The sequence below is a fragment of the Diabrotica virgifera genome, chromosome 4 (assembly GCF_917563875.1).
Source record: "Diabrotica virgifera virgifera chromosome 4, PGI_DIABVI_V3a".
In the NCBI taxonomy this organism is placed as follows: Eukaryota; Metazoa; Arthropoda; class Insecta; order Coleoptera; family Chrysomelidae; genus Diabrotica; species Diabrotica virgifera.
In genome coordinates, this window is record NC_065446.1 from 86,848,441 (window position 1) to 86,860,133 (window position 11,693).

General features: G+C 31.7%; 1 long non-coding RNA gene across 1 annotated transcript; it reads left to right on the forward strand.

The window, feature by feature from the left end:
• Positions 1-232: 232 nt before the first annotated feature.
• LOC114328505 (uncharacterized) lies at positions 233-2,071 on the forward strand. The gene is made up of 2 exons (XR_003652182.2): positions 233-737; positions 1,231-2,071. It is a non-coding gene; the product is annotated as an uncharacterized LOC114328505 (long non-coding RNA).
• The last annotated feature ends 9,622 nt before the right edge of the window (positions 2,072-11,693 follow it).

Genomic DNA, 11,693 nt, shown 5'->3' on the forward strand with positions numbered 1-11,693 from the left:
CAGAGGACTGGTACTATGAGTTTGGACGGTGTCCAACGATAGGTTAGTTTATAGTAGTGTAGTATTCGTAGGTTCTTATTATATTTTAGATATTTGTTTTGTTCACGCCTGTGTTGGATCCCACAGCGTGTGATTTTTCTCTGTGGATACTTGAGTTGAGTATCTATATGGGTATATAAATATATATATATATATATATATATATATATATATATATATATATATATATATATATATATGTATAATAAAAAAAATTGTTCATAAGATCAATTTTTTTTTCTTACAAGTAATGGGGGAATGTAACGTTGAGTGATACTCATCGTCACTTTATAATATGCATTTCAAAATATTTATTAGGAAAAGCAACTCCCAATAAGTATGCAACCAAATATACTTCAGCGTGTAGTAGGTATTGCCTAGATTTTAATAAGTATTTGGACAAAGTTGGTGACTTTTAGGGGAATTCGTAATCTAGAAGTTGGTCCGTGTGTCGATACGGCTTCCGGCTGACGTGTTTGTCATTGCTTCGGGGAGAGCAGGCCAGCACTTAATTTTCAACTCTTGTACAGAAGACATCTGATCTCCCGATCTCCGGTGGCCATTGCCAGAATTTACCTTTTAGTTGAAAAAGTTATAAGATTAATTTACGTTGGAGGAAGTTTTTATTTTGTTTTGGGTTTTGTGAAGAGTTTGAGGAGAAGAGTTTTTGTTTCCAATACTTTTTTGAAGAGCAATGGGTATGTATTAGATAAATGTCTCGTAGCTATGGTTTTTCCTTGGAAAAAAAAATAGCCCTTTATTCACTGTCAATATCTTACATATATTATCTTTATATGAATTATTACTCTTCAATCATCATATTTGCAATACTTCAATACCATCGCACTTATATTTCTACAGAAAAAAAAATCTTTCATTATATTTCCGGTTCAAAATAAGTTTGGAATCAATGATCATTTTCCTTTTCTCCTTTATATAACTCCATACAGTAATCTTTGATTACAAGATCCACATTTACTTGTCCAAATACTTTCTTATATTCGTTTAAAAAGCTGTTTCCATTCAAGGATAATCAAGGTCAATGAACTTCAAGCATGGACATCAAACTTCATTTTTTACTTAGATTTTTTCTCTGTCAAGTTCTGATAAGGTGATACACCTTTTTGTCGAGGCCCTGTTTCTTGTATACTCAAGGACAATCAGCTGATCAAGGTTTTTTTATTATTTTAGCCACTGGAGAAAAAGGAAATTAAGTCACCATTTTTGTTTTTGTTGGATATGGAATAAGCAATCAGTTTGGGGTTTCTTTTGGTGTGGATTGGGATTTTATGTTTTTTTGGAATCAACATTGATTTTTACCGGTACTAGTAAGTACCTCCTCATCGGACCATCCGTATTGTGGTTGAGTATCTCCCCAGGATTGGAAACCGGAGGATACCTACCTGGCTCTCCCATCGTCAACCTCTCAAGGAGTTTGGAGAAGCCTCCGTCCCTACTTTTGTAGAAGCGACAGGTTTTTATTATAAAATATACATTTTCAATTCTTTTAAATAACTGCTTGCAATATTAATATTTTTTCCAATAAATTAGAAATAACCTTAATAATCATATAAACTCATTTTTTCTAAAATCACCATTTGTAATATTCAATCATTTTTTTTTCAACAAGTTTTATCGTTCACTGTTCGTACCATTCATTTAAAATAGTCCGGGAATTATAAACTATATGTTAAGGTGTTGTATACAATATCTACGGTTTTAATTCCTATTTAATAACCTTTATTTCAGTTAACAGGTATGGTACTCAGGGTTATCACTTAGGTCAGATACGAGATTGTCAACCAATACTGTAACCAATATCCATAATACATTTTTGTTTAAGTAAATAACTTGTGATTCCCAATAACTGTCTTGATCTAACTAATTAAGTTCTTTGTTTTAATTTTTATTGCGATCTCATTGTCGACAGGAGCGTACTTTTCTAGTACAACAGGTACTGATTAGCTAGTTTGTATAAAATTGTATATAGGGGTTATAGGTTTTTTTTCATTAAATTTGTTGGTTGTACATACTTATATGTTTTATTATCCTACCATTTTAAATAGTATTAGTTAGGTACAGCAATATAGGTCACGTGGAGAAGAATTTATAAAATCCTTCCCTGGCGCTCAACACTACTTCTGAATATCTTCTGGGTCAGTAGTTCTTTTTTTTACATTTCTTTCCTTATTTTACTTTAGTTTCTTAACACTCTAGTACTTCATTAGGTACCGTCTTATTTCGGGCGTGCAAATACGGCCTGATCCTCTCCTGAGTCCACTTGATACAGTCTCTTAAATATCCAGCTAGCCTATTTCTGTAGAACTTAGTCATTTATTAAGCTACCCCAATCAAACAGAAAAAAGCTACGTTACAAACGTTTACTTTATAAATGCTTTGTTTACCAAATAGGGGGGGTTGAAATTTTTCCTACAAAATGACGATTTATTTTTTGCTCTAAAGCCGGTTGAGATATGCAAATGAAATTTTGTGGGTTTTAAGAGGTAGTTTTAACTTTAGTTAGTTAGAACATAGTGTCAGTTGCTTCGATATTTATTAATTTGGCTAGTCTTTACTATGGCTATAATATTCAAGCTTAAAATGTACCTCCTTGTTACGTTGTTCTAAGATATTCAATAGGCTAATTGGCAACTGCGAGACTTGCAAGACTCTTACTGCAAGACCAAGACCAAGACCGGGAGCGCAATACCAAGACCAAGACCACGTGTACTGGCGCAAGACCAAGACCAAGACTGTCTAAGTCTCGTCTTGGTCTTGCATTTGGGCAACACTAATTTAGACGTTGGCCGTCATCATCTTTACAAGTTCCTGAAACCTTTCTCTATTGGCTGCTGCGCGAAGTAATTCTTCTACCGTGGAACCACACCATTGTCTAATATTACGCAACCATGAAAGTTCCTTTCGACCAATCCATCTTTTTCCCTTCACTTTTCCTTGTATTCTAAGGCGGCGAAGTAGATGGTATTTAGGTCATCTAATTATAATTATAAACATGCAACATATCGACACATGATATGAAAACCATCGTAACTCCACTTACAATGTTTTTCAACTATGGCTTAAATTATATCTATAAATGATAACCTTCATTTTGATCTAAAAACTGTTATCCTATCTTATGTAAATATAAAGTTTTTTAACAAAATAACCTCATTGTAAGTGCAAATTTTGGATCACTTGATAGAAAAAACATTGTAACCAATGTTACAATATTGAAAATTTTTATTATCGATGAATACTTTTTATAAAAACATTGTGACATCTATATCATTTACGACCGAACTAACTTCAACTGATAAAAATAAGGTAACTGATTAGATGTTCACAGTGGATTGCACGCTCAAGAAACATTGACAGCGGAAACTTATACATACATCAAAGGTACAAATTTATTATTAGATACGTCTGCTAAGAAAAAAACAGTACCCAAAGAAGAAGAATCTTGTAGGACATTGGATCTTGGACAACGGGATTGCAAAATGAATATCTTGAAGAAACTGAGGAACTCTGAACACTATACTAGAAAAACGGCAAAACTAACGAAAAAGAAATAATTGGGACCTGGATGTAACTATAAATGTAGCACAAAATGTAAATCGGAATTATTTGAAAATAAATAACTCAATTTATTTAATAATTTTTGGGTAATAGCTGATTATGGCAAAAAAGCGAATAATTATGTAGATATGTTCTCAGATAGGAGAGAAAGGTTGCACAGTTAAAAGAGTCCATAAGAAACTGGACACATGAATATAATTTGCACTTAGCAGAACATCGACAGCGACTCCAAGTTTGTAAGAAAACGCCATTCAAAAAAAAAATCCTAGTCAGGAAGGTGGAGGGCGTATATCTGGAGATATGCGTGGTCGCCATAAGAACGGAGCAAATGATGTAGACAGCAAATTGACTCCAAAACCATACAATTTAAAAGACCTTAGTCAAAATGATATTTAGGATTTTAAATCAATGTTAAACAATATACCGAATTGGAATTTAGACATAGATAAATTCTATGTTTTCAATATGTAAAAATATGTTAAGAACAACCACATATCTCAATTTTCAGTACAATTTTATTTCTGAGCAATAAGTATCATTTAGAAACCTAGAATACAAACCAAAATTGAACAAAAAGGCTACCAAATCCAGGAATAAAAATACACAAGATTTATGGGAACTCCAAATTTCTTTAGCATAGAATGGATTACTTCCCATAACAACTTCAAAATGTAAATATCTTGTTGCTTTGAATTCGTTCGCATTCGCACATGTTCCAACCGATGTCGGTAAGTGAGCGAGTCATCAAAGGAAATCGTTGTTCAATGTGGACAGTCGATAGACGGTAGCGAACGAATTCGTTTAGAAGTACTGATTTAATTTATTTACAAACATTAGTTTGAGAGGGTTGTTTATTGTGTAGTTGTGAAAACATAATTTTGCAATATGGAATATGCCTATTAAACCCAAAATCGAAGCTATATAAAATAATAAACAGAAAAACCGATGCGTGTTTTAACATTTCTATAGAAATGGGTTGTGATGTCTCTGAACTAAAAAAATGAATTAGCTTCTGGCATCATTTAGACGAGAAAGACAAAAAGAGGGTTCAAAGTGGTTTGCTTTTAAAAGCCTAATGTTTTTATTGGATAAATTTCAACCCAGACACACTAATGAATTAACCAAATCAAATTAATTGCTAAAATTAATTAAAAGCAAATTTATTTTGATACACCAATTTTACAATTTATTATTTGAACATAATATAGTCATAATATCAAGAGCAAGTAACTTTTTCGAGGAAGAATTTTAAGAAAGCTGGTTCTTTATTATGTTATTTTCTAAGCTCCCTCAAACAGCGTATAATACCTGCTACCTGCTCTTTTTGTAAGCTATTATTGTATTAAAATTTACCCAGAAAGAAACACGAAAATAAACTTAAACAGAATGTGTGACTGGCACTGGCCCATCTTAAAAACATCTGCGGGCAATATGCACTCCCGATCATCAACGAATGCGAACGTTCGCTTCAATGTAAATGGCCCTACTTTGTAGCGAACGAATGACCAAGCGAACACCTACGAATTCGTTCCTTCGTTCGTTCGTTCGTGTTCGCTTTGATTTAAATGCGCCTTAAAGCTATTCTTCTTCTTAAGGTGCCGAGACCGCTTGTCGATCGTTGGCTCTCATGTTGCGCAGCATATTAACAATCATTGTCTTATTTACAGCCGCACGAAATAGTTCAGTGCTAGTTTTCCCAAACCATTGGCGTAGGTTTTTAAGCCAAGAAGTTGTACGGCGGCCCACACTTCTTTTTCCCATTATTTTACCTTGCATGACAAGGTGAAGTATGTCATATTTTTCTGGGTGACGCATTATATGACCAAAGTATTCCAATTTGCGCCTTTTAACCGTGTTCACTACTTCGCAACTTTTATTCAAATGTTGCAAAACCCTTTCGTTTGTGACTCTTTCTACCCAACTGATCTTCAGAATACGGCGGTAGACCCACATTTCAAATGCTTCTAGGTTTTTTAAAAGCGATTCTGTCAGTATCCATGCTTCAACCCCGTAAAGTAGTACTGGGAATATATAACATTGGACCATTCTTATGCGAAGTTCCAAATTTAGATCATGACTGCACAGGATTTTCTTAAATTTCATAAAACTTGTTCTTGCTTTGGCAATTCTACTTTTTATTTCTGTACTAGGGTTCCAGCTTTCATTAATATGAGTACCCAGATATACAAGATTACTTACTCGTTCAATTGAGTAATTACCGATTGTTACGTTATAGTTATTATTATTTACGGCTGCCTGTTTACTAATAACCATAAACTTTGTTTTTCTTGCGTTGAGTTTGAGTCCATATATCGCGCAGAATTCCACCATTCGATTCAATAACGCTTGAAGATGTTCAATTGATCCAGTCATCAACAAGGTGTCATCTGCGTATCTGATATTGTTCATAAGCATACCATTAATGAGTATTCCCTCTTTTGCGTTTTCCAAGACTTCATTTAAGATTGTTTCAGCGTAAAGATTAAACAACATTGGTGACAATATACAGCCTTGTCGAACTCCGCGCATGATTTTTACTTCTTCAGAGCACTGATTCGCAACCCTAATACATGCAGCCTGGCCCCAATACAAATTTGCGATTATTCTAATGTCCCTACCGTCCAGACCGGTAGTTTTGAGAATATGTAGCATTTTTTCATGGCGAACTTTATCAAAGGCCTTTTCAAAATCAATCGCGCACATGAAAACGTCATGATTTACATCTCTGCATCTTTGAATTAAAACTTGGGTTGCGAATAGTGCATCACGCGTTCCAAGGCCACAGCGAAAACCGAATTGAGTACTTGAGATTCTTTCCTCAATTTTTCTATATGTTCTTTGATGAATGATTCTAAGAAACGTTTTCAATACATGACTCCTTAAAGCTATACAAGAGCAATTTTGTAGTTTTTATTTGTATCTTCTAAACTCTCTACAAACACAATAATCGGATGATGACTCGGATGAATAAAAGTTTGATTTGAATTAATTTTGTTTTTTAAATAAATAAAATAATATGAACTATTTTGTTATTTATTAGCTTATTTATTAAATAAATAATATAAATCAATAAAAAACTAATAATAATCTCTTTATTTTTATATTTACTCAGTAGCTACCATTTATATATACCTAATCAAAGACACATACTTTGTTGAAATATCATTGTAATATAGGGTGAGGCACATAACTGGCCTATTAGAAATATTTAGAGAACTAAAGGCAACAGAATTATGAAAATTGGAATGAAGGGGTTTTGAAGGGTGATCTATTTAATGAAAATATTTTCATCAATTTGCCACTTCCGGTTATACCGGAAGTTGCTTAAAACTTCGTTTTTTTAAATGGGACACCCTGTATATTTTTACATTTTTAGATTCTACTCGATGTCTTCTTTTTTAAAATATGCTGTTTTGTAATGTTATACAGGGTAGTTCAAAAGGTAATTACGTTTTTTTATTAATTTCGTAGCAATTTTCACACCCTGTAGAATTGTAGTAGTTGGATATCAAAAACTCTATTTATGTTAAAATCATTTTTAATATAGTCTACTATTATTAAAAATTATTAGTATAGCTAAATGTTAAATTTTAGTATACAGGGTTGGTCGAAACTCGGAATGAGGATTTTCTGAATTTTCTTAAATGAAACACCCTGTATTTTAGTATTGCAATGAAAAGACATTGTATGGTACTTTTTTATTTCTTAAGCATTCCCTATACCTAAATGCTTTAATTTGTGCTTAATTGTTAATCGCGCCAAAAATGTTAACTACGTAGGTATTTTGATAGCTCAACCATTATTGGCAATTTTAAAGATCAGTATAGATTAATATGTATTTATTTCCGAAAAATTAAGAAAAAAAAACGTAATTATCTTTTAAACTACCCTGTATAACATTACAAAACCTCATATTTTAAGAAAGCAGACATCTAGGAGAATCCAAAAATGTAAAAATATACAGGATGTTCCATTTAAAAAAACGAAGTTATAAGCCACTTCCGGTGTAACCGGAAGTAGCAAATCGATAAAAATATTTTCATTAAAGAGATCACTCTTTAAAACACCTTCATTCCAATTTTCATGATTCTGTTTCCTTTAGTTCTCGAGATATTTCTAATAGGACTTTTATCTGCCTCATCCTGTATACTACCCACCTAAAATTCTTAAAAAAAGTGGTATTGTAACTCCACCTAAATCAGGACCAGTAATGTTAACAATGTGATACGTAGAAGTGAAAAGCTGAGAAAAAGTTATAAAATATGGATTAAGAAGATTACAAAAAATATAAAAGCTGACGCATTAAAAAAATAAAATTTTGTGGAAATTTCTTTAAATCGCTCTCCTGTAAACTAAGCAAAAGTGAGGTACCATGTTTTTCATATCAGGTGTCGATATGATGTTTATGAGCAGACGTTCTGAATTCATCATTTGAAGAACATCTTCATTGGATGAACATCTTTAGGATTCGTCGATAGCACCACAATTCGAATGCTTCCAATTTACTTATTACTGTTGTTTTTAACGTCCACGTCTCACTACCATACAATAATAGAGACCACACATAGCATTTCAATACCTTCTTGCAAATATTCATCGACAGGCTTCGGTACATAAAACTGGTTTCCATGTCTTAAAAGCCTTACGTGATATTTCGTTCCTGGTTATTATTTGAAGATTCGAAAATTACCATCATATTGTTTATATCTTCGCCATACATGCCGGTAAACTTTGACCGGTTGTATCTCAGGTACCACTCATCTTAATACCGTTTTCATAATTTAATTTAATTTATTATTTCCCGAAATATTCTGTCTTATTATTTTTTTGGACTATGGCCTTGACAATTATCCAGCAACCAGGACTAATATAATTGGCCAATATAATTAAAAGTGCGAATAAAAGTACAGAGCGTAGAAATAGAGGTCGCTTTGCCGAACTTGCACGGTCCCAATAGTGCCATTTAAAAAAAAATCATAGTTATTCTTACGAATCATAATTATTGTTAGTGCAGTCACTGAAGGTTTTCACCTCCGATTTCGTTGAACCTTCATCAATTTTCATGAAAAATGGTGAGTAGTTAGATGATACATCAAGGAACAAAGGCGATATTATGCCGACTTGCGCATTTACCCTGGGGGTGGATACCACCCCATCTCGAGGTGAAAATTATTTTATTAAAAATAATACCACAAGTCGATAGAGGGACAAATTCTAAGCAAAATTTGTTATATAAAGTTATTAACATAAATCAATACTTTTTGAGTTATTAAAGATCAAAGATTTTATTTTTTCGCAAAAAGAATGCATGTTTTAAAGCTATTTTTCACATGTAACTCAATAACTATAAGCTTTTGCAAAAAAGTTATTATTACCAAAATTAAAGATAATAAAAAAATGAATATACTACTCACTAAAAGAACTAAACTAATGTTAACTCAAAGTGAGTTATGGGTAATTAAATGTATATTTTGTTCGATGAGTACTCAAATCAAAGTATTCAAGCTTAAATAACGGGAAAACGATGCCTTTTATAAAAATATACCTACTAAACACTTGTCAAAGCACTATAGAACACCTATCAAATGAGGACCAGAAGCAGTTAAGCAGAAAAAGTGAAAAATAAAACATATGCCATTTCCACAAAAATTATAATTTATTGTAATCCTTACAAGAATTTCTTTAAATTGGCATAAGTAATCATTTCAACAATTTTGATAGGTTTAGAATGCATATTTTCGAAAAAATGATATGACTTAAAAAAATCAGAATTTTTAAAATAATCGTAATTTTTCTTTTTTCTTTTGATAATAACTCCAAAAATACTCAATATACGTAAAAAATGATATATAACCAAATTTTAGTCTTTTCCTGTAACAAACATTTTACCTTCTTTACTATTTCTGTAGGATAAAAATTACCTGAAATAGAAACGTTTAAAGCTCAAATTTTGGTGCGAGAACCAAGTAACCGGGTCCATTTTACTTCTTATTTTTAAAAAAAGTAAGGGATTTAAAAGATTAATTTCAACGTGGTTTAATAGCTCTTGGAATTAACTTTCAAATGGTGTTTAGATGAATCTGATATCATAACAATTAACGGAGTTATTTAAAAAACACAATAACATTTTTGGAATTTTTAAAATATAAATTTTGAACAATTCTTTTTTGCATACATTTTAATGCTTGCGACTCGTTCGGGAGCTCATTTGATAGATATTTCTAAGTACTTTGACAAATGTTTTAATAAGTTTATGTCATAAAATGCATTATTTTTTCATTATTTAAGCTTGAATATTTAGACCTGGGTACTCGCCGAAAAAAATTTACATACAATTACCTATAACTCACTTTTAGTTAAAATTAAAAGGTCTTTCTACGAAGAACATTATTTCTTTTTTTATTAGCTTCAATTTTGGTAATTGTGACTTTTTTGTAAAAACTTATAGTTCTTGAGTTATTTGTGAAAAATCAGTTAAAAACACCATTTTTCTAACGAAAAATTAAAATCTTTGATCTTTAATAACTCAAAAAGTTTTGATTTATTTTAATAACTTTATAAAACAAATTTTGCTTAGAATTTGTCCATCTATCGAATTATGGGGTTATTCTTAATAAAATAATTTTCATCCTCGGGAAGAGGTGGCGTCCACCCCCAGGGTAAAAGCGCAAGGTGGCACCATGCCACCTTTGTTCTTTGAGGTATCCTCTAACCACTTAAGTACCAATTTTCATGCAAATCGATGGAGGTTCAACGAAATCGGAGGTAATAACTCATATCCACCTTCAGTAACTGCACTATGTGTTTATTATAGCGTCCGTAAATTTTTAATAAACAATTTAATTATTGCTAAACTGTTCATTCAATTTCCATCGGCTTCTCGATATATAATCTATACCAAAAGAGCTTTTATATCACAAAGCTATGTAATTATTGATATATAATTACTAGCCTAAAATTTTAGTTAAAAATTAAAGATATTGTTGAAAAAACTCGCATTTTCCGAGGAAAATTTTCGTCGAAGTAAATCGGGACAAACATGTCTCGATGCAGAATTTAATTGCGGTGAATTATTATTTTGGTGGTTTTGGTGTAAAGTTAAAATCTTTGGAGTTATACAGCAAAAATTGAAAAAAACATTCGCCATTTTCGGGCGCCATTTTGTTTATAAAAAAAAGTAGCACGCTATCTGCGGACTTTGCATACCTATATTATTAATATATAGAATCATAAGATTCTATTCCAGCAATAAAATTGCTGGTAAATAACTTTTCCTTGTATTTTGCTAATTAGCCCAGAGTAATATACAGGGTGTAACAAAAATACAGGTCATAAATTAAATCGCCTATTCTGGGACCAAAAATAGTTCGAATAAACCTAACTTACCTTAGTACAAATAGGCACATAAAAAAAGTTACAGCCCTTTGAAGTTACAAAATAAAAATCGATTTTTTTCAATATATCGAAAACTATTAGAGATTTTTTATTGAAAATGGACATGTGGCATTTTTATGGGAGGAATATCTTAAAGAAAAATTATAGTGAAATTTGTGCACCCCATAAAAATGTTAGGGGGGTTTTGTTCCCTTAAACCCACCCAAACTTTTGTGTACGTTCCAATTAAATTATTATTGTGATACTATGAGTTAAATTCAATATTTTTAAAACTTTTTTGGTTCTTAATATTTTTTCGACAAGGCAGTTTTTATCGAGTTGCGGCTTCTTTTCTAATATGTTTACATAGAGATTTTATGGAGGTTTTGTTCCTTTAAACCTCCCAAATGGTGTGTACGTTCCAATTAAACTATTACTGCGATACCATTAGTTAAACACAGTGTTTTTAAAACTTTTTTGTTTCTTTGTATTTTTTCGATAAGGCACATTTTATCGAGATGTGACTTCTTTTTTAATATGGTTAAAAATATACCTAAAAATGTAAATCATAAATAAATTTTCCTATTATTATCAAGTCTCCATAATCGTACTTAGCCATATACAATATAATATGGTGGATTTGACAAATATGCAAAATATCTCGATAAATACTGACTTTTCGAAAAAGTACTAAGAGACAA